The sequence below is a fragment of the Rana temporaria genome, chromosome 5 (genome assembly GCF_905171775.1).
Source record: "Rana temporaria chromosome 5, aRanTem1.1, whole genome shotgun sequence".
NCBI lineage: Eukaryota > Metazoa > Chordata > Amphibia > Anura > Ranidae > Rana > Rana temporaria.
The window spans coordinates 64,813,014-64,833,840 of NC_053493.1; positions in this window are offsets into that span (position 1 = coordinate 64,813,014).

Genomic DNA, 20,827 nt, shown 5'->3' on the forward strand with positions numbered 1-20,827 from the left:
TGTGCAAATATCACACAAGTAGTCAGCACCGGCTTAGGCATAAATCACACACTTTACATGACAATCGTCAATAGTTTTACTTAGTTATACTGAATATACCGTATATGTGTGTGTGTATGATATATATATATATATATATATATATATATAAATATATATATATACAGTGATGAAAATAAGTATTTGAACACCCTGCTATTTTGCAAGTTCTCCCACTTGGAAATCATGGAGGGGTCTGAAATTGTTATCGTAGGTGCATGTCCACTGTGAGAGACATAATCAAAAAAAAATAATCCAGAAATCACAATGTATGATTTTTTTAACTATTTATTTGTATGATACAGCTGCAAATAAGTATTTGAACGCCTGAGAAAAACAATGTTAATATTTGGTACAGTAGCCTTTGTTTGCAATTACAGAGGTCAAACGTTTCTTGTAGTTTTTCACCAGGTTTGCACACACTGGAGGAAGGATTTTGGCCCACTCCTCCACACAGATCTTCTCTAGATCAGTCAGGTTTCTGGGCTGTCGCTGAGAAACACGGAGTTTGAGCTCCCTCCAAAGATTCTCTATTGGGTTTAGGTCTGGAGACTGGCTAGGCCACGCCAGAACCTTGATATGCTTCTTACAGAGCCACTCCTTGGTTATCCTGGCTGTGTGCTTCGGGTCATTGTCATGTTGGAAGACCCAGCCTCGACCCATCTTCAAAGCTCTAACTGAGGGAAGGAGGTTGTTGCCCAAAATCTCACAATACATGGCCACGGTCATCCTCTCCTTAATACAGTGCAGTCGCCCTGTCCCAGGTGCAGAAAAACACCCCCAAAGCATGATGCTACCACCCCCATGCTTCACAGTAGGGATGGTGTTCTTGGGATGGTACTCATCATTCTTCTTCCTCCGAACACGGTTAGTGGAATTATGACCAAAAAGTTATATTTTGGTCTCATCTGACCACATGACTTTCTCCCATGACTCCTCTGGATCATCCAAATGGTCATTGGCAAACTTAAGACGGGCCTTGACATGTGCTGGTTTAAGCAGGGGAACCTTCCGTGCCATGCATGATTTCAAACCATGACGTCTTAGTGTATTACCAACAGTAACCTTGGAAACGGTGGTCCCAGCTCTTTTCAGGTCATTGACCAGCTCCTCCCGTGTAGTCCTGGGCTGATTTCTCACCTTTCTTAGGATCATTGAGACCCCACGAGGTGAGATTTTGCATGGAGCCCCAGTCCGAGGGAGATTGACAGTCATGTTTAGCTTCTTCCATTTTCTAATGATTGCTCCAACAGTGGACCTTTTTTCACCAAGCTGCTTGGCAATTTCCCCGTAGCCCTTTCCAGCCTTGTGGAGGTGTACAATTTTGTCTCTAGTGTCTTTGGACAGCTCTTTGGTCTTGGCCATGTTAGTAGTTGGATTCTTACTGATTGTATGGGGTGGACAGGTGTCTTTATGCAGCTAATGACCTCAAACAGGTGCATCTAATTTAGGATAATAAATGGAGTGGAGGTGGACATTTTAAAAGGCAGACTAACAGGTCTTTGAGGGTCAGAATTCTTGCTGATAGACAGGTGTTCAAATACTTATTTGCAGCTGTATCATACAAATAAATAGTTAAAAAATCATAAATTGTGCTTTCTGGAAAAAAAAATGTTGATTATGTCTCTCACAGTGGACATGCACCTACGATGACAATTTCAGACCCCTCCATGATTTCCAAGTGGGAGAACTTGCAAAATAGCAGGGTGTTCAAATACTTATTTTCCTCACTGTATATATATATATATATATATATATATATATATATATATATATATATATATATATATATATATATATATATATATATATATATATATATATATACAGTACTGTGCAAATTATTATTATCCAATTATTCATCAGGGACTGCCAAATTCCAACCAGTGTAGCGACAACTGTCAGTGAAACAAGTGTCCCCTTTGGAATATTTCCCCTCTAATCATGTTTTACAAACCCTTTTTTTCCAAATTTACTGCAGAACGGACAGCATTGTCACAAGATTACACAAAGTGGAAAAGTAACAGATTTACTGGGATGATCAGGGCCGGACTGGGAATAAAAACCAGCCCTGGAAAAAATTTCATACCAGCCCCACAGCATTATTATACCAGCATAACAGCATAGCGTCATTATTTTCTTGTTCATGAAAGGGAAAACGCATGCATTTTAAAGCACATTTGACACAGAGTGTATTATATATAGATAAGACAGATATGAAAGCACAAAGGGCTTTATATATATAAATGCAAATTTCAGTTAAAAGTGGTAAAAGTGGTCAATCATCAAGGGGGGCCCCAGGAACTCAGAACGTGAGGGGGACCACCTTCCGCAGAAAGAATACACTAAGGTAAGGGGGGTGGGTTACTGATAAAAGGGGGAAACCTTTATATCAGTGCCCCCTTACATTATCGTATTCACTTCCCCCTTACATCAGTGACCCCCCTCAGACTGGCCTAGCGGTGCTGTCACTGACCTCCTCTCAGGTGCACCATGCAGGGCTCAGTCAGTCGGCTCCAGCTCGGTGGCTCTAGTTTTATCCTATATTGTCTTCTCTCCACAGTCCACACACATTTGACTTCTCCCATTAACCCCCATCCCGGCGGTGCTCCCACTCTTGACTCCTCTCCAGACTCCCTCAGAGACTGCAGACATGATACAGGAGATGGTCAGAGGCTGCAGCCATAATACAAGAGCTCAATGCAGCCTCATCAGTGCCCATAAAATGCAGCCTCACTGTACCCATCAATGCAGCCTCACTGTACCCATCAATGCAGCCTCACTGTGCTCATCAAAAGCAGCCTCATTGTGCTCATCAAATGCAGCCACACTGTGCCCACCATTGCAGCCTCACTGTGGTCACCATTGCAGCCTCACTTTGCTCATCAAATGCAGCATCACTGTGCTCATCAAATGCAGCTTTACTGTGCCCACCATTGCAGCCTCACTGTGCCCATCAAACGCAGCTTTACTGTGCCCATGAATGCAGTATCACTGTGCCCATAAATGTAGCCTCACTGTGCCCATCATTGTAGCCCCTCCTATGCCCCATGTCCCAGTCTGCAGTCCCTGTCTGTGGGAAGGTATGTTGTTGATGCTCGGTACGGTACCTTCCATGCCAGCAGGATATCCATGATCGCCATAAGCAGGCAGAGTCTGTTCTCGTTTTGGATGGGGACAGTGCTCCTTCCAGAGGATCTGTTTGCTGTGAGATGGAGTGGTCCCTGGTCACCTGTACCTTCAGCCGTCCTCATTTTCTGCCCCTAGTCAGCCTATCCTCTGGTCCTAGGGAAGTGAGAGCACTCGGTGGGAGTTGGAGAGCGGAGAGCACTGGCGGGGTTGGAGAGCACATGGGTGGGGGCAAAGAGCAGGGGGGAGTGGAGATCACAAAGGTGGGGAGCAGAGAGCGCTGGGAGGGAGCCAAAAGGAACAGGGGTGGAGAGCACGGGAGGCTGAGAGGGGGCGCTGGAGAGCACTAAGGGGGCTAAGAGTGTGGCGGTAAAGAGCACTGGGGGGATCTTGAGAGCACTGGGGGGGCAGAAAGAACAGAGGTGAAGAGCATGGGGGCTGGAGAGCACTGGGGGGTACAAAGAACAGGGGGGAGTGGAGAGCACTGGGGAGTGGAGAGCAATGGGGGAGCTTGAGAGCACCAGTGGGGGCCAGAAAAAACAGGGTGGAAAGTACGGGGGGCTGGAGCGCACTATGGGGGGCGGAGAGCACTGGCGGGGTTGGAGAGCACATGGATGGGGGCAAAATGAAGGGGGAGTGGAGAGCATTGGTGGGGTTGGAGAGCATATAGGTGGGGGCAAAATGCAGGGGGAGTGGAGAGTACAGGTGTGGGGAGCGGAGAGTGCTGGCTGGGAGCTTGAGAGCACTGGAGGGGGAGCCAAAAAGAACAGGGGTGGAGAGCACTGGGGGGCTGGAGAGCGATGAAGGGAGCTTGAGAGCACTGGGGGGGGGCAGAAAGAACAGGAGTGGGGAGCACTGGGGGGGAACAGGGGTGGAGAGCAGGGGGGTGGACAGGGGTGGAGACCACTGGGGGGGAACAGGGGTGGACAGCACGGGGGGTGAACAGGAGTGGAGAGCACTGGGGGGGGCAGGGGTGGAAAGCACAGGGGTGGAGAGCACTGGGAGGGGAACAGGGGTAGACAGCATGGGGGGGGGACAGGGGTGGACAGCATGGGGGGAACAGGTGGTGGAGACCAATGGGGGGGGGACAGGGGTGGACAGAACGAGTGAAGAGCACTGGGGGGCAGGGGTGGAGAGCACTGGGGGGGTAACAGGGGTGAAGAGCACTGGGGAGGACAGGGGTGGAGAGCACTGGGGGGGGACAGGGGTGGAGAGCACTGGGGGGCAGGGGTGGAGAGCACTGGGGGGGGCAGGGGTGGAGAGAACTGTGGGGGGGGGCTGGAGAGTGTGGTGGGGAGGAGAACACTGGGGTTGGGGGGAGCTTCAAGGAGAACTGGACAGGAGGAGAAGCAGGGTGGCTGCATATAGAGGAAATGAGCTGTCTATATTCCTCCATACAGTATGTATGGAGGAATATAGAAAGCTCAATTCCTCTAGCCACCTGCCAAATCCGATCCTCCTATTCAGTCACATTGGTCGGGCTGTACGGCGGGCATCTAGCGTTTATCATCACTGACTGAGCTGGCTGGCCTGCCTGGGTCTGTGTTCGGCGGTAACGCTGTAACACGGTCCCGCCCCCCTAGACAGGCTCATGTGATAGGCTGAAGACTGATTCTATCTACTATCACATGAGCCGGTCTAGGGGGCGGGACCGCGTTACAGCGTTACCGCCGAATACAGACCGAGATAGGCAGCTCCTTGATGATACACGAGAGCAGGAGAGAGGGGACAGGGAGCTCTGCAGCCCCACAACTGAAACCGGCCACAGGACAGGCAGCCTTTTGGGAAATCTCCCGATATCCCGGTAGGCCAGTCCGTTCCTGGGGATGATCAATAGGTAATCAAACAATGCTACAGTGGGGATGCTAATGCATGAAATGTAGCCACAACCTTGCCATATTCAAGAGTGTCCAGGGGCAGACTGACCATTCGGGCACTCGGGCACTGCCCGAGGCCCCCATGCCCCCATCGCTGAAATGGTCCTTACCGACATCCTTTTGGTCTAAAAATCCCAAGATTATACTGCCCCGCCTCTCCAGTACCTTCTCAGTGTGTGTTTGTATATTGTGTGTGTCTGTGTGTGTACTGTGTGTCTGTATACTCTGTGTGTATGTATACTGTGTGTATATATTGTGTGTCTGTGTGTATATACTGTGTATGTATACTGTATGTGTATACTGTGTGGCCCCATAATCTCTTATTGCCTGGGGGACCCATAATCTCCTATTTCCCGGGGGCCCCATGAGTTGTCAGTCCGCCCCTGGGAGTATCTTGTTAAATTTGGAGTGCTTGGCTGTAATCAGCCAGTGCTAATTGTAGTTTGACTTCCATCATTTCTAACTAGGATCAGCCAGGCTGTCAGTTACCTTTGCTGTCAGTAGGTGTCACTGGCACCTCTGACATTAGTGTGAGGATACAAAGTGGGCCTGGGTTATGAATATTCATATCCTTTCTAAGCCAATCCCTAGGAGTGACAGTGGAGCATCATAGGAAATGGTATAAATATTTGGGTTGATTCAGAGCATGGTCTCTTCCCCCCCGTGCTGTGGCCTGGTGAGGATGCATGTCTCCTTAGGCCTGCCTGCCTCAAGAGGCTTCTGTGTATCTGAGTTTGGACTGTACCTGGTTGGATACAGGATGGAGTCCCTATGGGGTTCGTTGACTTTGTGAACAAGATTATGCATAGGATGGAGTCCTAGTAGGTGCTGGTTGACTCTCCTAGAGAAATGCGCTTGCTGCTTACTATGTCTGCTGGTGGATTCTAAAGACAATAGTGTCAGTCCCAACTTAAAGGCCCTTTCCTGTGCAGTAACATGTGGATTCTGCAGTTCTGCTGATGTTTCTGGAGCATCTGAATCCATTTCCCTCTCTCCTGTGATGTAATAAATGTACTCTTTATTTCAAGAAAGTGATGGGAGTCAGGGGGTCAGTACAATTTTAATTTTATTTATTTTTTGCCCATAGTTACACTTTAACAAATAAATACAGTAAAACCTTGGTTTGAGAGTAACTTGGTTTGAAAGCCTTTTGCAAGACAAACAAAATGTTTTAATACATTTTGCCTTGATATACAAGCGATGTCTTGATATAAGAGTAGCGTCATGTCACAACTGAGTATAAAAGAGAAGAGAGGGGGGGCGTGTCCGGACGGGAAACAGGGAGGACGTGTGGATACAGAGCTCCGCAAAGAAGCAGACAATCCATCGCCATCCCTGCTTCAGATTGCCTCTGTGGCACCCAATTTTTGCAGCTCCTGACCTGGGACGTTCCCTGCTACTGCCACAGATACTTATTTGAACTTTTTTCCCAGGCCAGGCTAACCATCTCTTTAGGCCTGTGCTGAAGACCCGCACCACGCCGGCGCCATCTTGAGGCCTGCGGCTCCATCGGAGCCCTACGTATCTGAGGCCCACATCCCAGGCATCGGACGCATACCATCACCTGCTCCGCTGATCGCCGTGCCTTCGGGGATCCCTGGATGCCTGTCCGCTGACGGTGTGACCTCAACAGCTCTGCCGCGGTTCTCGGAGCCTCGCGGCGCCATCTTGCGGCCTACGGACCGGGACATCTGCTTCTCCAGAGCGCAGTGAGTACCCAGACATCGGCCTCCCCTTCCCTGTAACTGCCCGCTCTGTGAGGCCCCGGATCCTGCGGGTGGGAGGTCTTACAGACCTGCACGGACTTGTAGTCCACCCGGTCGGCTGCCTTACTCAGGAAAGACCGCGGCTTCGGCCTACCTCTGGTTCTCGGCGGCCATCTTCTTGCTACTCTTTACTGCACCAGGCTCTCCCTGTCTCATCCAGCCTTTTTGTCACACAACTGTTCTTTTCTAAACTGAGTACTTTGCTAATCTTTCCTATGCCACTACCTGATGACCATACAGATGGTTTGATAACTGTTACAACTACTATGTAAACTGACTTCTAATTGAGCTTGGGGTTCCATCTGTTCATCAAGACCTCCGTGATGCTACTCTAGCCTTTTTAAAATTCGGGGGTAAGCCTTGACCTACCATTCCTCTTTGCACCCCATGGGAAAAGTTGGCCAGCAACAACGTTATTATAAGCCATTGTTTGGACACTGTAAGAATTTAAATATGGAGCGCTTTGTAACCAGGTCACAATCTGTGTCATCTAATCACTCAGTGGATCCCTTTGCTGCACTAGACCCATCTTTGGGTTCGGAGACTGCTGAAAGATCTCTGACAAGCACCGCTCAAGATTCGGCTATAAGATCTCCCTCTCCACATGAAATCCTCACCCCAGATATCCTGGATGCTAAACTTGACGCTAAGTTGCAACTCTTGCTCCGACAGATTACAAGTAATGTATCGGCCGAGGTGAGCAAATTGGCTGCAGAACTGAGGGGCGAAATTAACCAACTTGGAGAACGTACAGACACTCTTGAAAACAAGTTTGATGAGATGATTAACTATGTACAGGCTATAGAGGAGGAAAATCATAACTTACGCATTACGGTCTCTCAACTCCAAATACAACAGGAGGACCTGGAGAACAGGGAAAGACGACAGAACTTACGTTTTAGAGGTATCCCCGAAACAGTAGGCGACCCTGATCTACGTACCTATCTTCTAGGTCTTTTCAACACCATGGCCCCCACTATAGTAGACATAGACTGGCGATTGGATAGGGCTCATCGGTCTCTGGGCCCTAAACCTCCGTCTGGAGCTAGACCTAGAGATGTCATAGTGAAGTTTCACTTTTTTGAAAGCAAGGAGGCCCTAACCTTGGCCACACGCAACAAATCCCAAATCACATACAAAGGGGCAAAGCTACAGATTTTCAGTGACTTTTCTCCCATCACACTTGCTAAACGTAGATCTCTACGGCCAATAACCTCCCATCTACAACACCACAAGATCCCATACTATTGGGGTTTTCCTTTCCGCCTTGTTGTATCTAAAGATGGAGTTCAACATGTCATGCGTGAGGTACAAGAGGGTGAGGCTTTCCTGAAAGGCCTTGGCCTACCTCCTCTTCCGGATGAGGACTTCAATCCTTCTACTGCTCAGGTTCGTCTACCTCCCAACACTCCAAGCCGTATCTGGACCCCGGTCAGGGGCAGATCTAAGAAGAATTTCTCTACACCTCAACGTCCACATTTCTCCAAACAGCCTCCTTGAATTGTTTCATGTTTTCTCTTTTTGTTTTTTCTCCCTGGATCCACACCTCAGTGCTCCTTACATTTTGTTTTTATTTTTCCTAATTTTGTAAGGAATTGAGTTTATTGGCCTTTTTTTGAGGTTTTGTTTCCACCCTGCTCCCGGTTCAGGGTGGATTTTTTCCCAACCCATGGGATGTGTTTCTTGCTAATGGTTTCTTTTTTTACAGGTTGTCATGTATATGCTGTCGGTCTTCCATGTTTATGTATTGACTTCTTTTCATTATTTTTGGAACTCTGACTGTCAAGTCCATTTTTGTCGCTACCACTCTCATAAGGTGAACAGATGGTCCTCCCCATCCCCTTATCCAGAACCCCCTGATGAGAGTCCGTAGATGCCCCTTCTACGCCTTGGGCTTTGCCCAGGGCCTCCTGAGTTGTAATTGCAACTCAGGCTTTCAAAGTCTTAAATGTTTTTTCTTTTTTTTTTGGTTTCTGTTGTTTTTGTCCGATGTGTCCATTTTTGTTGAACAACTCTATTGGTCTTATTTGCTATGTTTTTATTTTCTTGACTCAATGATGTTCTTTTACAGAATATGTCTGCTATTTTTCAGATACAGAGATGACGTTATTTCAAGAGATGTTATATGCACGTTTTACATTTTCTGTGGTTTTAACCTTGCCTATGTTTCATTATTATCTTTTATTCCCATTATTCGTACACGAGCCTATTTACCTAGCCAGACCTCATGGCGTTAAGAATTCTATCATATAATGTGAAGGGTCTAGGTTCTGTCAACAAACGCTGGATGGCCCTGAAGGACTTCAGGGCCTCAGGCGCGGATGTCATACTGATCCAGGAGACCCATTTTCGGGCGGGAGGATCGTTTAAATTTGCTTCAAGGTTTTTTCCCACCTCCTTCCTTGCCTCTGACTCCACGGGCAAGGCGGGAGTAGCTATCCTGATTAAAAAATCTTGTCCTATCAAGGTCAGAAGCTCGCATGCTGATCCACATGGGAGATTTCTCATTTTAGACTGTGAGTTCCTGACCACTACATTTACCTTGGTAAATCTTTATGCCCCAAACACAGGCCAGATAGACTTCCTTCAAAAACTTTTTGACTCCCCTCATTATCATGCACAACCTTTTATGATCGTCGGGGGAGATTTCAATTTGATAATGTCCCCTACCAGAGATAGACAAACCCTTCTTAATGCTTCCCCATCTAAAAGGATTGCGTCCCAATCTAATGCCTTCCGTAAATGTATTAGGTCCCACCAACTTTTCGACTCGTGGAGGATTAAACATCCAACCTCCAAACAAAAAGAGAAGAGAGGAGCCTCTAAGTGTAGCAATATGGTTACATTTAATGAAGGTACAACATTTAGCAACTTATTGCTACACATATGCCGCGTACACACGATAATTTTTCGGCATGAAAAAAAACAACGTTTTTAAAAACGTCATTTAAAATGATCGTGTGTGGGCTACACATAATTTTTCGGCTTCTGAAAAACGACAAAATAAAAATTCGAACATGCTGCATTTTTTAACGTCGTTTTAAAAAATTTCGTTTTTCGGGTTGTAAAAAATTATCGTGTGTGGGCTAAAATGAAGTTTTAAACCCACGCATGCTCAGAAGCAAGTTATGAGACGGGAACGCTTGTTCTGGTAAAACTACCGTTCATAATGGAGTAAGCACGTTCATCATGCTGTAACAGACAGAAAAATGCAAATCATCTTTTACTAACGGAATCAGCTAAAGCAGCCCCAAGGCGAATAGAACTTCCCCTTTAGAGTGCCATCGTACGTGTTGTACGTCACCGCGCTTTGTTCATAATTTTTTAAAAACGATGGTGTGTGGGCAACGTCGTTTTTAATGATGAAGTTGGAAAAACAACGTTTTTTGGACATGCTGAAAAACAACGTTTTTTTTTCATGCCGAAAAATGATCGTGTGTACGCGGCATTAGAGGTGCCTCTCTTCTCTTTTATACCTTGTAAAAAAATGCTTTGATATACAAGTGCTTTGGATTACAAGCATGTTTCTGGAACGAATTATGCTTGCAAACCAAGGTTTTTACTGTAGACTGTTGTAATATGCTTCAGGCTCCCTCCAAGTATTGGTGTCTGTAAAACAGCAGCAGTAAGGGGTCACATGGGCTTTGTCAGGCGATCAGTGGTTTTGCTTGCATAAAGATACCAACTGATGTTAGAATTCAACAGAAGTCAACAGGCAGTTTGGTCTCACCAATGTATTAAAAAACTGGATTTGGTAAATTTAAAATGTTTCCGTTAAACACAGGCAATTTCTAAAAATGGTCACATACACTATGTTACAATCTCTTCTTTTAACCAGTTTCAGTCTACTTTCATAGTAAAATATTTCAGTTTTGTACCATTCATTCTAAACCTAGCAGATTGGACCATTTTTTTCTGTTAACATACCTGTACCTTTATTTTAGAAGTGACAGTATTCAGTTTAGGTAAAATATCTTACAACAGCAATCTCTATTAACAGATATCTCTAGAACATGTGAGCCTTTTGAGCGCTGGCAGTCTGAATGGTAGATGATAGTTGTAGAGCAGAATTAATTTACACTGCTTTGCTGGTTTCCATAAGAACAGCCACAAAGTTGTAGATATGACAGCAACAAATGGAAATGACTAAGCAAAGGCAGAGTACAGAATTCTAAGAATGTATCACACCAGAAACCATATTTTCCATCCTAGATAGACCGTTGCATGCATAAAGTACATTTGCTCTATTACAGAGAGAATAAGAGAGAAGATAAACTATATATATAGAATATATATATATCTATATCTATATCTATCTATATACATATAGATATATATATCTATATATATAGATATAGATATATATCTATATATTTACAGTATCTCACAAAAGTGAGTACACTATTTTTGTAAATGTTTTATTATATCTTTGCATGTGACAACACTGAAGAAATTGCACTTTGCTACAATGTAAAGTAGTGAGTGTACAGCTTGTATAACAGTGTAAATTTGCTGTCCCCTCAAAATAATTCAACACACAGTCATTAATGTCTAAACCGCTGGCAACAAAAGCAAGTACACCCCTAAATAAAAATGTCCCAATTGGGCCCAATTAGCCATTTTCCCTCCCCGGTGTCATGTGACTTATTAGTGTTACACGGTCTCAAGTGTGAATGGGGTGTAGGTGTGTTAAAGGGGATTTCCAGACTTTTTTTAAGTTTATTAAAAGTCAGCAGCTACAAAAAGTGTAGCTGCTGGCTTTTAATAAACAGACACTTACCTGCTCCACGGCTCCAGCGACGCGCTGGCTGGGGCTCCGCTCCTCGCCCCCCCTCGCCGGCGTCTTCATTCCTAGTGTGGGCACCCGGCAGTGACAGCTTTCGGCTTCACGGCCGGGCCCCCACTGCGCATGCGCGAGTGGCACTGCGAATGTGCAAGCGGCTCGGCGCCGTCCGATTGGACAGGCGCTCGCCAACAGGGAGGGGCTGCAAGAAGGCGATTAAGCTAATCGCCTTTCCAGCCCCTCGGCGGAAGGAGGAAGTGGGACAGGAAGTCCCCTTCTCCTGAAGCCCCCACTCCCCCCCCAAAAAAAATTACATGCCAAATGTGGCATGTAAGGGGGCGAGGAGTGGGTTAAGCGGAAGTTCCATTTTTAGGTGGAACTCCGCTTTAAATTTGGTGTTATCAATCTCACTCTCGCATACTGGTCACTGGAAGTCCAACATGGCACCCCATGGCAAAGAACTCTCTGAGGATCTGAAAAAAGAATTGTTGCTCTACATAAAGATGGCCTACTCTATAAGAAGATTGCCAAGACCCTGAAACTGAGCTGCAGCACGGTGACCAAGATCATACAGTGGTTTAACAGGACATGTTTTACTCAGAACAGGCCTCATCATGGTCGATCAAAGAAGTTGAGTTCACATGCTCAGCGTCATACCCAGAGGTTGTCTTTAGGAAATAGACGTATGAGTGCTGCTTGAAGGGGTGGGTGTCAGTCTGTCAGTGCTCAGACCATACGCTGCACACTGCATCAAATTGGTCTGTATGGCCCTCATCCCAGAAGGAAGCCTCTTTCTAAAGATGATGCATAAGAAGCCCGCAAACAGTTTGCTGAAGACAAGCAGACCAAAGACACCGATTACTGGAACCATGTCCTGTGGTCTAGGATGAAGGAAAAAAGCTGGGACAGCCGCACTCCAAAAAAACTCCTCCTTTAATTAAAAATCACAAAATACATGCCACAGCAAAAAACAGCACAACAAAAGAAAAGCTGACGTTTCGCACTATGCCTTAGTGCTTCTTGAGCTATGAAGAAGCACTAAGGCCCCGTACACACGATAGAATCCATCCGCAGATAAATCCCAGCAAATGGGTTTCTGCGGATAGATCCTATGGTGTGTACACGCCAGCGGATCTGTTTCCGCGGAGAAATCTCCTCTGGGATGGATTCCAGCAGATCGGATATTTGTTGTGCTGCACAACATATCCATCTGCTGGAATCCATTCCAACGGATGGATCCGCTCGTCTGTACAGACTTACCGGATCCATTCGTCCAAAGGGATTCCCCGCACGCGTCGTAATGATTTGACGCATGCGTGGAATTCCTTATATGACAGCGTCGCGCCCGTCGCCGCGTCATAATCGCGGCGACGGCGCGACACGTCATCGGCAGAGGATTTCCGCGCGGATTTCAATGCGATGGTGTGTACACTCCATCCCATCGAAATCAGCGGAAATCTTTGAGAGGATTTATCCGTGGAAACGGTCCGCTGGACCGTATCTGCGGATAAATCCTCTCGTGTGTATGGGGCCTAAGGCATAGTGCGAAACGTCAGCTTTTCTTTTGTTGTGCTGTTTTTTGCTGTGGCATGTATTTTGTGATTTTTAATTAAAGGAGGAGTTTTTTTGGAGTGCGGCTGTCCCAGCTTTTTTCCTTCATCCTAACCTGCATTTTGATTGCACTGCCTGCACCCTTGGCTCGGACCACAGGAATCAGATTACCTGGTTCTCTTTGAGCGGTTACCCACTCTCTCATGTCCTGTGGTCTGATGAGACCAAGATAAACGTATTTGGTTCAGATGGTGTCACGCGTGTGTGACGGCAACCAGGTGAGGAGTACAAACACAAGTTTTTCTTGCCTACAGTCAAGCATGGTGGTGGGAGTGTCATGGTCAGGGGCTGCATGAGTGCTGTCGGCACTGGGGAGCTACAGTTCATTAAGGAAACCATGAATGCCAACATGTACTGTGACATACTGAAGCAGAGCATAATCCCCTCCCTTCGGAGACTGGGCCACAGGGCAGTATTCCAACATGATAATGACTCAAAACACACCTCCAAGACGACCACCGCCTTGCTAAAGAAGCTGAGAGTAAAGATGATGGACTGGCCAAGCATGTCTCCAGACCTAAACCTTATTGAGTATCTGTGGGACATCCTCAAATGCAAAGTGGAGGAGCGCAAGGTCTCTAACATCCACCAGCTCTGTAATGTCTTCATGGAGGAGTGGAAGAGGACTCCAGTGACAACTTTTGAAGCTCTGGTGAACTCCATGCCCAAGAGGGTTAAGGCAAAAAAAGTTTTTTATTGGAAGTAGTGAACAGAGATATAACAATATCAAACAGGTGATAACATAGCAATATGAATTATGGGTTACATATCAGGCAATTGTAGTAAATGTACATAAACCTCAATTGATGTAGTAGTTATTAAATCTGAAATCTAACATTAAATCAGGTAGAAAATTGAGACAAAAAGGAAAGTGAACATTTAAGCTGGTGATGAATAGCTAATGCTACAAAAAAGAAACATCAGTAGTGTCAGAATCAAATGTACACTGGTATACAAGCTGTACACTCACTACTTTACATTGTAGCAACGTGTCATTTCTTGTCACATAAAAAGATATAATAAAATATTTACAAAAATATGAGGGGTGTGCTCACTTTTGTGAAATATTGGATATATTTACAGTATTTCACAAAAGTGAGTACACCATATTTTTGACAATATTTTATTATTTCTTTTCATGTGACAACACTGAAGAAATTACACTTTGTTACAATGTAAAGTAGTGAGTGTACAGCTTGTATAACAATGTAAATTTGCTTTCCCCTCAAAATAACTCAACACACAGCCATTAATGTCTACACTGCTGGCAACAAAGGTGAGTACACCCCCAAGTCAAAATGTCCAAATTGGGCCCAAAGTGTCAATATTTTGTGTGGCTACCATTACTTTCCAGCACTGGGCATGGAGTTCACCAGAGCTTCACAGGTTGCCACTGGAGTCCTCTTCCACTCCTCCTTGATGACATCACAGAGCTGGTGGATGTTAGCTGGTGGCGCTCCTCCACCTTCCATTTGAGGATGCCCCACAGATGCTCAATAGGGTTTAGGTCTGGAGACATGCTTGGCCAGTCCATCACCTTTACCCTTAGCTTCTTCAGCAAGGCAGTGGTCATCTTGGAGGTGTGTTTTGGGTCTTTATCATGTTGGAATACTGCCCTGTGGCCTAATCTCTGAAGGGAGGGGATCATGCTTTGCTTCAGTATGTCACAGTACAAGTTGGCATTCATGGTTCCCACAATGAATTGTAGCTCCCCAGTGCCGACAGCAATCATGCAGCCCCAGACCATGACACTCCCACCACCATGCTGGACTGTAGGCAAGACACTTTTGTCTTTTTACTCCTCACCTGGTTGCCACCACACACTCTTGACACCATCAGTTTATTTTGGTCTCATCAGACCACAGGACATGGTTCCAGTAATCCATGTCCTTAGTCTGCAGCAAACTGTTTGTAGACTTTCTTGTGATTCATCTTTAGAAGAGGACCTCTGAATATGATGCTGAGCATGTGCACTCAACTTCTTTGGTTGATTATGGCGAGGCCTGTTCTGAGTGGAACCTGTCCTGTTTAACTGCTGTATGGTTTTGACCACTGTGCTGCAGCTCAATTTCAGGTTCTTGGCAATCTTCTTATAGCCTAGGCCATCTTTATGTAGAGCAACAGTTTTTTTTTTCAGATCCTCAGAGAGTTCTTTGCCATGGAGGTGCCATGTTTTAACTTCCAGTGACCAGTATCAGAGAGTGAGAGCGATAACACCACATTTAACACACCTGCTCCCCGTTCACACCTGAGTCATTGTTATGCTAATGAGTCACATGGAAACAAAAAAAGTGTAGCACTAATCAAAATATATAAATGAATAAATAAATAAATATGTGAAAACTAAAATGAATTAAATACGTAAAAACTTGATGAATAAAGTGCTCAAATATTGATAGTGAACAATGTAAATAGAAATGTCCCCATAAGCACACTGTGAAAGTCTATATGCAGGAAATTCAAAACAGTTGCAAAAAATGCAAAGACTATTTGGGCCAAATCCACAAAAGGGATACGACGGCGTAACTGCTGTTACGCCGTCGTATCCCTGTTCCTAACTATGGAACTGATCCACAGAATCAGTTTTCCATAGTTAGGCAGAAGATCCGGCATGTGTAAGGGACTTACACTGCCGGATCTTAGGATGCAGTACCGCATCCGCCTCGGGTATGCAAATTAGCACTTACAGAGATCCACAAAGCTTTTCAGCTTCGTTTTTTCTCCGTAAGTTTTAGTTTGCATACGCAAAATTAGGGCTGGTTTTACAAGGTGTAAAGTTAGTACACCATGTAAAAGCAGACCCTTCTGTCCAGCGACGCGATTTTTATTTTATTTTTAATTTTTTTTTTCCCGCCGTATTTTTCTTTTCTTCCCGACGCAACTTTATTGACCCGACGCGATCCACAAAGCACGGCGTAACGTAATTTCACGCTATGCACGTCGGGAAAATGACGTCACGAGCATGCGCAGTACGGCCGGCGCGGGAGCGCGCCTCGTTTAAATGGGAATCGCCCCCCATTTGAAGAGGAACGCCTTGCGCCGGCGGAATTTAAGTTACACAGCCCAAAATTTCTAGGTAAGTGCTTTGTGGATCGGGCATCTGCATGAAAAATGGTGCCTAGCTTCCCAGCCTGTCTTTTAGTAGTCAAGGGTATGATCTTATATATCTCAGAAATAACAACTTCCACCTTGAAAGAATCTTGGTGTGTATAACACCACCTTGTCCCTTCCAACAATGAAAAGAAAGATAGAGCATTAGACAGCCACCGTGTGAAATCAAAACCAGCAGTAATATCATGAGCTGTCCAGTCCTGAATAACATAGCGGAAGAAAGCAGAGCAAGAAATATGTTTTCGTCAGTTACTTTCCTTGTAATGTAGACTTTATAAAGATCACCTGTGTTCTGCTGTCCCAATCCAGTGGCACGCCCACATTCTAGCATTGTATGCTATCTTCTTGCCAAATAAAAATAGTCGCCGTTAACACAGAAAATTATTACCGTATTTATCGGCATATAACGCGCGCCGGCGTATAACGCGCACCCCAATTTTAAGAGGGAATTTTCTGGAAAAAAAATTTTTTTAGTTCAAATAGTAAATGCAGTTAACATTTTAAATAAGATAAGCAGCAATGTACAGCAAGCAACTCAGAGAGCAGCTCCTATGTTCAAGGAGATACACAGTACCTTAGGACTTCTAGCTGTCAGCACTCAATGGTGGAAGGGAGGATGATGGAACTCAATGGTGAAGGGAAGGGTGAGGAAACCCTTAAACGCGGGCAGGGTGGCAGCGCTGGCCGAGACTGTATACAGTGCGTACCTATGGCATACCTCGGAGGTGAAGGAGGGGGACAAGCGCCCGCCGGAAATCACTGAGCCATCATCTCCACTCGGCTCTCACTCGGCTGTCACGTCACACACGCACAGTCCCGCCTCCGCCATCGGCATTGGATCATCTCCTGTGACAGACAGAACACTGGTCCAATGCTGGTGACGGAGGCGGGACTGTGCATGTGTGACGTGACAGCCGAATGAGAGCTGAGAGGAGATGACAGCTCAGTGATTTCCGGCGGGCGATCGCCCCCCTCCGAGGTATGCTATCGGCGTATAGCGCACACCCGTGATTTTCCCCCTATTTTCAGGGGGAAAAAGTGAGCGGTATATACCGATAAATACGGTAAGTTATGCGGCTTATTTTATAAAGAATAAAAAATACCTAAAAAATTGTAAACTCAGTAAAAGTGGAAAAATTGGCACAATGCCAAAAAGAATTAATCTTGTCCTGGTCATGAAATACAAGAAAGCACAGGCTATACCAGTTAAATGAGCAGCTAGGCCAGCAGGCGCTCTGACTGGAAGGATCAGAAAGGGACTGTTTGTTTTTCTGAGGATTACATTAAACAAATGAAGGACATTTCCTTCCCATGTGTTCCTGAGGCCTCTGAAAACAAATAGATTAACCTGAAAGAGACATGAAGAGTTAAAAGCCATTTATGTTCCTCCATGTCAAAGACAACACAGAGCTGTCAAGGTAGAGCTTCACACTATAAATAATAGCAAAGAGTACCATATAAAATAATTAATATTATCATCATTACAGCAACAGTGTGATAATATACATTTCCCTTACAGAGTTGTTCAGGTTTATTCAATAAATCATTAAAACATGCATATAAGTTTGATTCCATAGGAAATAAAATTTATATTTTCAATGACTATAAAGAACTGATATCTGGATACTGTGGTGTACTGGACTTAAAAACGCTATAGGGTAACCATAGGCAAAATAAAAGATGACACTTATAATGTCATTTTTTTTATTATTCATCCATATAATATAGTCATATTAGTTGTTGATCCTGCCAGTACATCTGTAATTTTTTTAATTACAGTAACAGGGATGACACCCTTTTCATTATCCAGCAAATATTCTCAAAGAAAGAGTGCAGCGCAAATTGTCAATGAAACTGCCTCAATCAAAGTCCACGTATAGGGGCAGAGTCACGCTCCGGGTAGACGTAAGCCTATTGTCCTGGCGATTTTTGTACATTTGTATTCTGGAGGTTTTAATATTAACAGATGATGTTTATACCATTGCACTAAGGGTGCTCTTCTATGTTAGTTATTTATCTGGGAATTTTTTTAATAAAGGAAGTATTTGAAACAGAGAGCACTGTTGGTCCCGTTTCTGTATTTACATGTTATCGAATGCATGTAAGGCATGAGGCTGGAGGTTAGAGCATAGCAGAGGAAAATAGAAGAATATCATTTAAATAGGCCTGCTTTACCTTGACTGTATGTTCAGGGTCCACTATATGAGGTGAGCAATGAATCTGCACATACAGTATAACACGAATGAAGGAATCATCGCGTACAGAGAGCACTATATATTTTTTTCTTATAGCCACAAGGTTGGGAATGTAGAAGAAAGAAAGATAAGTGGAGGAGATCACGTGGGATGAGAGATCACACATTTGAGGTCCATACATGAAGGTGACCAGGGGAGGTGAAAGGGCAAATAGCAACACAATATTTTGAAGACGCATGCATGATTGAGTTGTGTGGTATTAAGGAATTAATGTGAGTGCATTTATGTGGGAGTGTATTGGAGGATTACACTGTATGTAAAGAGAGCACTATCTACGTTGTTCCTCTAAGGCCTCGTACACACGTCAGAGGAACTCGACGGGCGAAACACATCGTTTTGCTCTTCGAGTTCCTTGTGAAGCCGCCGAGGATCTCGGCGAGCCAAATTTTCCCATTGCCATGTTTTCTTTTTGGCCCGACGATATCCTCAGCGTTTTCTTTGTTGAAAAGTGTACACACGACCGGTTTCCTCGGCAAAAAAAAAAAAAACCCAGCAAGTTTCTTGCTGGTTTTTGCCGAGAAACTCGTCCGTGTTTACGAGGCCTCACATGTAACCACAACATATGAGAGTGAAATAAGAGAAGAAGGAGCATAGGCGTGCACACAGGGTGTGCCGGATGTGCACAGGCACACCCTAATCACCCCATCCGCATTTGTAATATTGCTCTGTGTAGCAGCAGGAACATGTAAAAGATCTACCTTTTACCTTCTCTGCCATAAGAGAAGTGTCTCTGCTCTTCTCTTTCACTGTGCCGGCAGGGAGATCAATGTGCCGGGGTCAAATATGTAGACACATACACATGTATCTGTGTTGCAGCTTTATGGTGCACACTCTATTGCAATAGGCTGTGCACACCTTTGAGAAGGAGGGATAAGTACCGGATATTATGATAATCAACACACATGCATTATAGACCTTGCTTAATTTTGAGGTCCACAAAAGAAGGTGAGCACATGGACCGCACTGATTGGTTAGAATGACAATAAATAACACGGAAGACTAGTTTAAATTGAATGGGATGGATTTGTAAGACAGTTTGGATTTTGATTGAGGCAAAATTTGAATCATGGAAAGTTTGCTTGACAATAGGTGGCGGCCATCATGGCTGTGGGTATCCGAAGTCAGCACCCATTCACTTCCAGGATTTCTTGCAGCTTGCTACCCGGCATGCACCCCCTGGTCTTGTGCCAATGTATTGCTGATTATAGGTTGTCGTTACCGTAATTTCTGGTCTTAAAATACCACAATGTTAGATGCTTAGGATGCCCAAAGACTCAACATCAATGATGCCAATATCCCAGGAGACAACAGGATATCCTGATTACGTCACTTGCCTAGGCAACTGCAACTGGAAGTGCCGCTAAAGTTAAAAGAAAAAAGTGTACTTTAAAAAAAAAAAGAGTATAATATACAATTATTAATATACTACTGGTGGGCATTTGGATAAATTCAACTTGGGTGAAGTTCCACATTAAGCACACATCGGCTGTTCCCAATTTGACATCCATGTGGGTGCGTGTCCCTGAATGCAGAGAGTTTGGGAACACGTACCCACATGCACCCATATGGATGTCAAATTGGGAGCAGCAGCGTCGATGAAGCCGCTGCGCCCAAATAGAAATGAATGGAACACCTGTACATTCCATGCGGGTAAAAACAGCCCTTTGCCTGGATATATGTTTAAAGGGGTTATAAAGTCAGAAGGTTTTTAATCTTAATGCATTCTATGCATTAAGATAAAAAGCCTTCTGTGTGCAGCAGCCACTCAATACTTACCTGATCCCCATCTCCATCCAGCGATGTCCACGAGTGTCTCGGCCGTCTGGGACTCTCCTCCTGATTTGCTGAAAAACAGCAGTGGCGCCATTGGCTCTCACTGCTGTCACTCAAAGCCAGTTAGCCAATCAGGAGAGAGGGGTGGGGCCAAACCGGGGCTTCGTTTTTGAATGGACACAGGGAACTGTAACTCGGCTCTGTGCCCCCATAGCAAGCCGCTTGCTGTGGGGGCTCTCGACAGGAGAGAGGGGCCAGGAGAGCCGAAAAGGGACCCGAGAAGAGGAGGATTAGGGCTGCTCTGTGCAAAACCACTGCACAGAGCAGTTAAGTATAACATGTTTGTTGAGCAATGGGGGAGACTAATGCGCAAACCACACTAATAACTGAGAATAGCTAATAATTAATATAAGATATTATGTCCACCAAAGATAGTGAAAATAACATTTAACAAATAATTTTAAACTAGGCAGCGGCCACAAC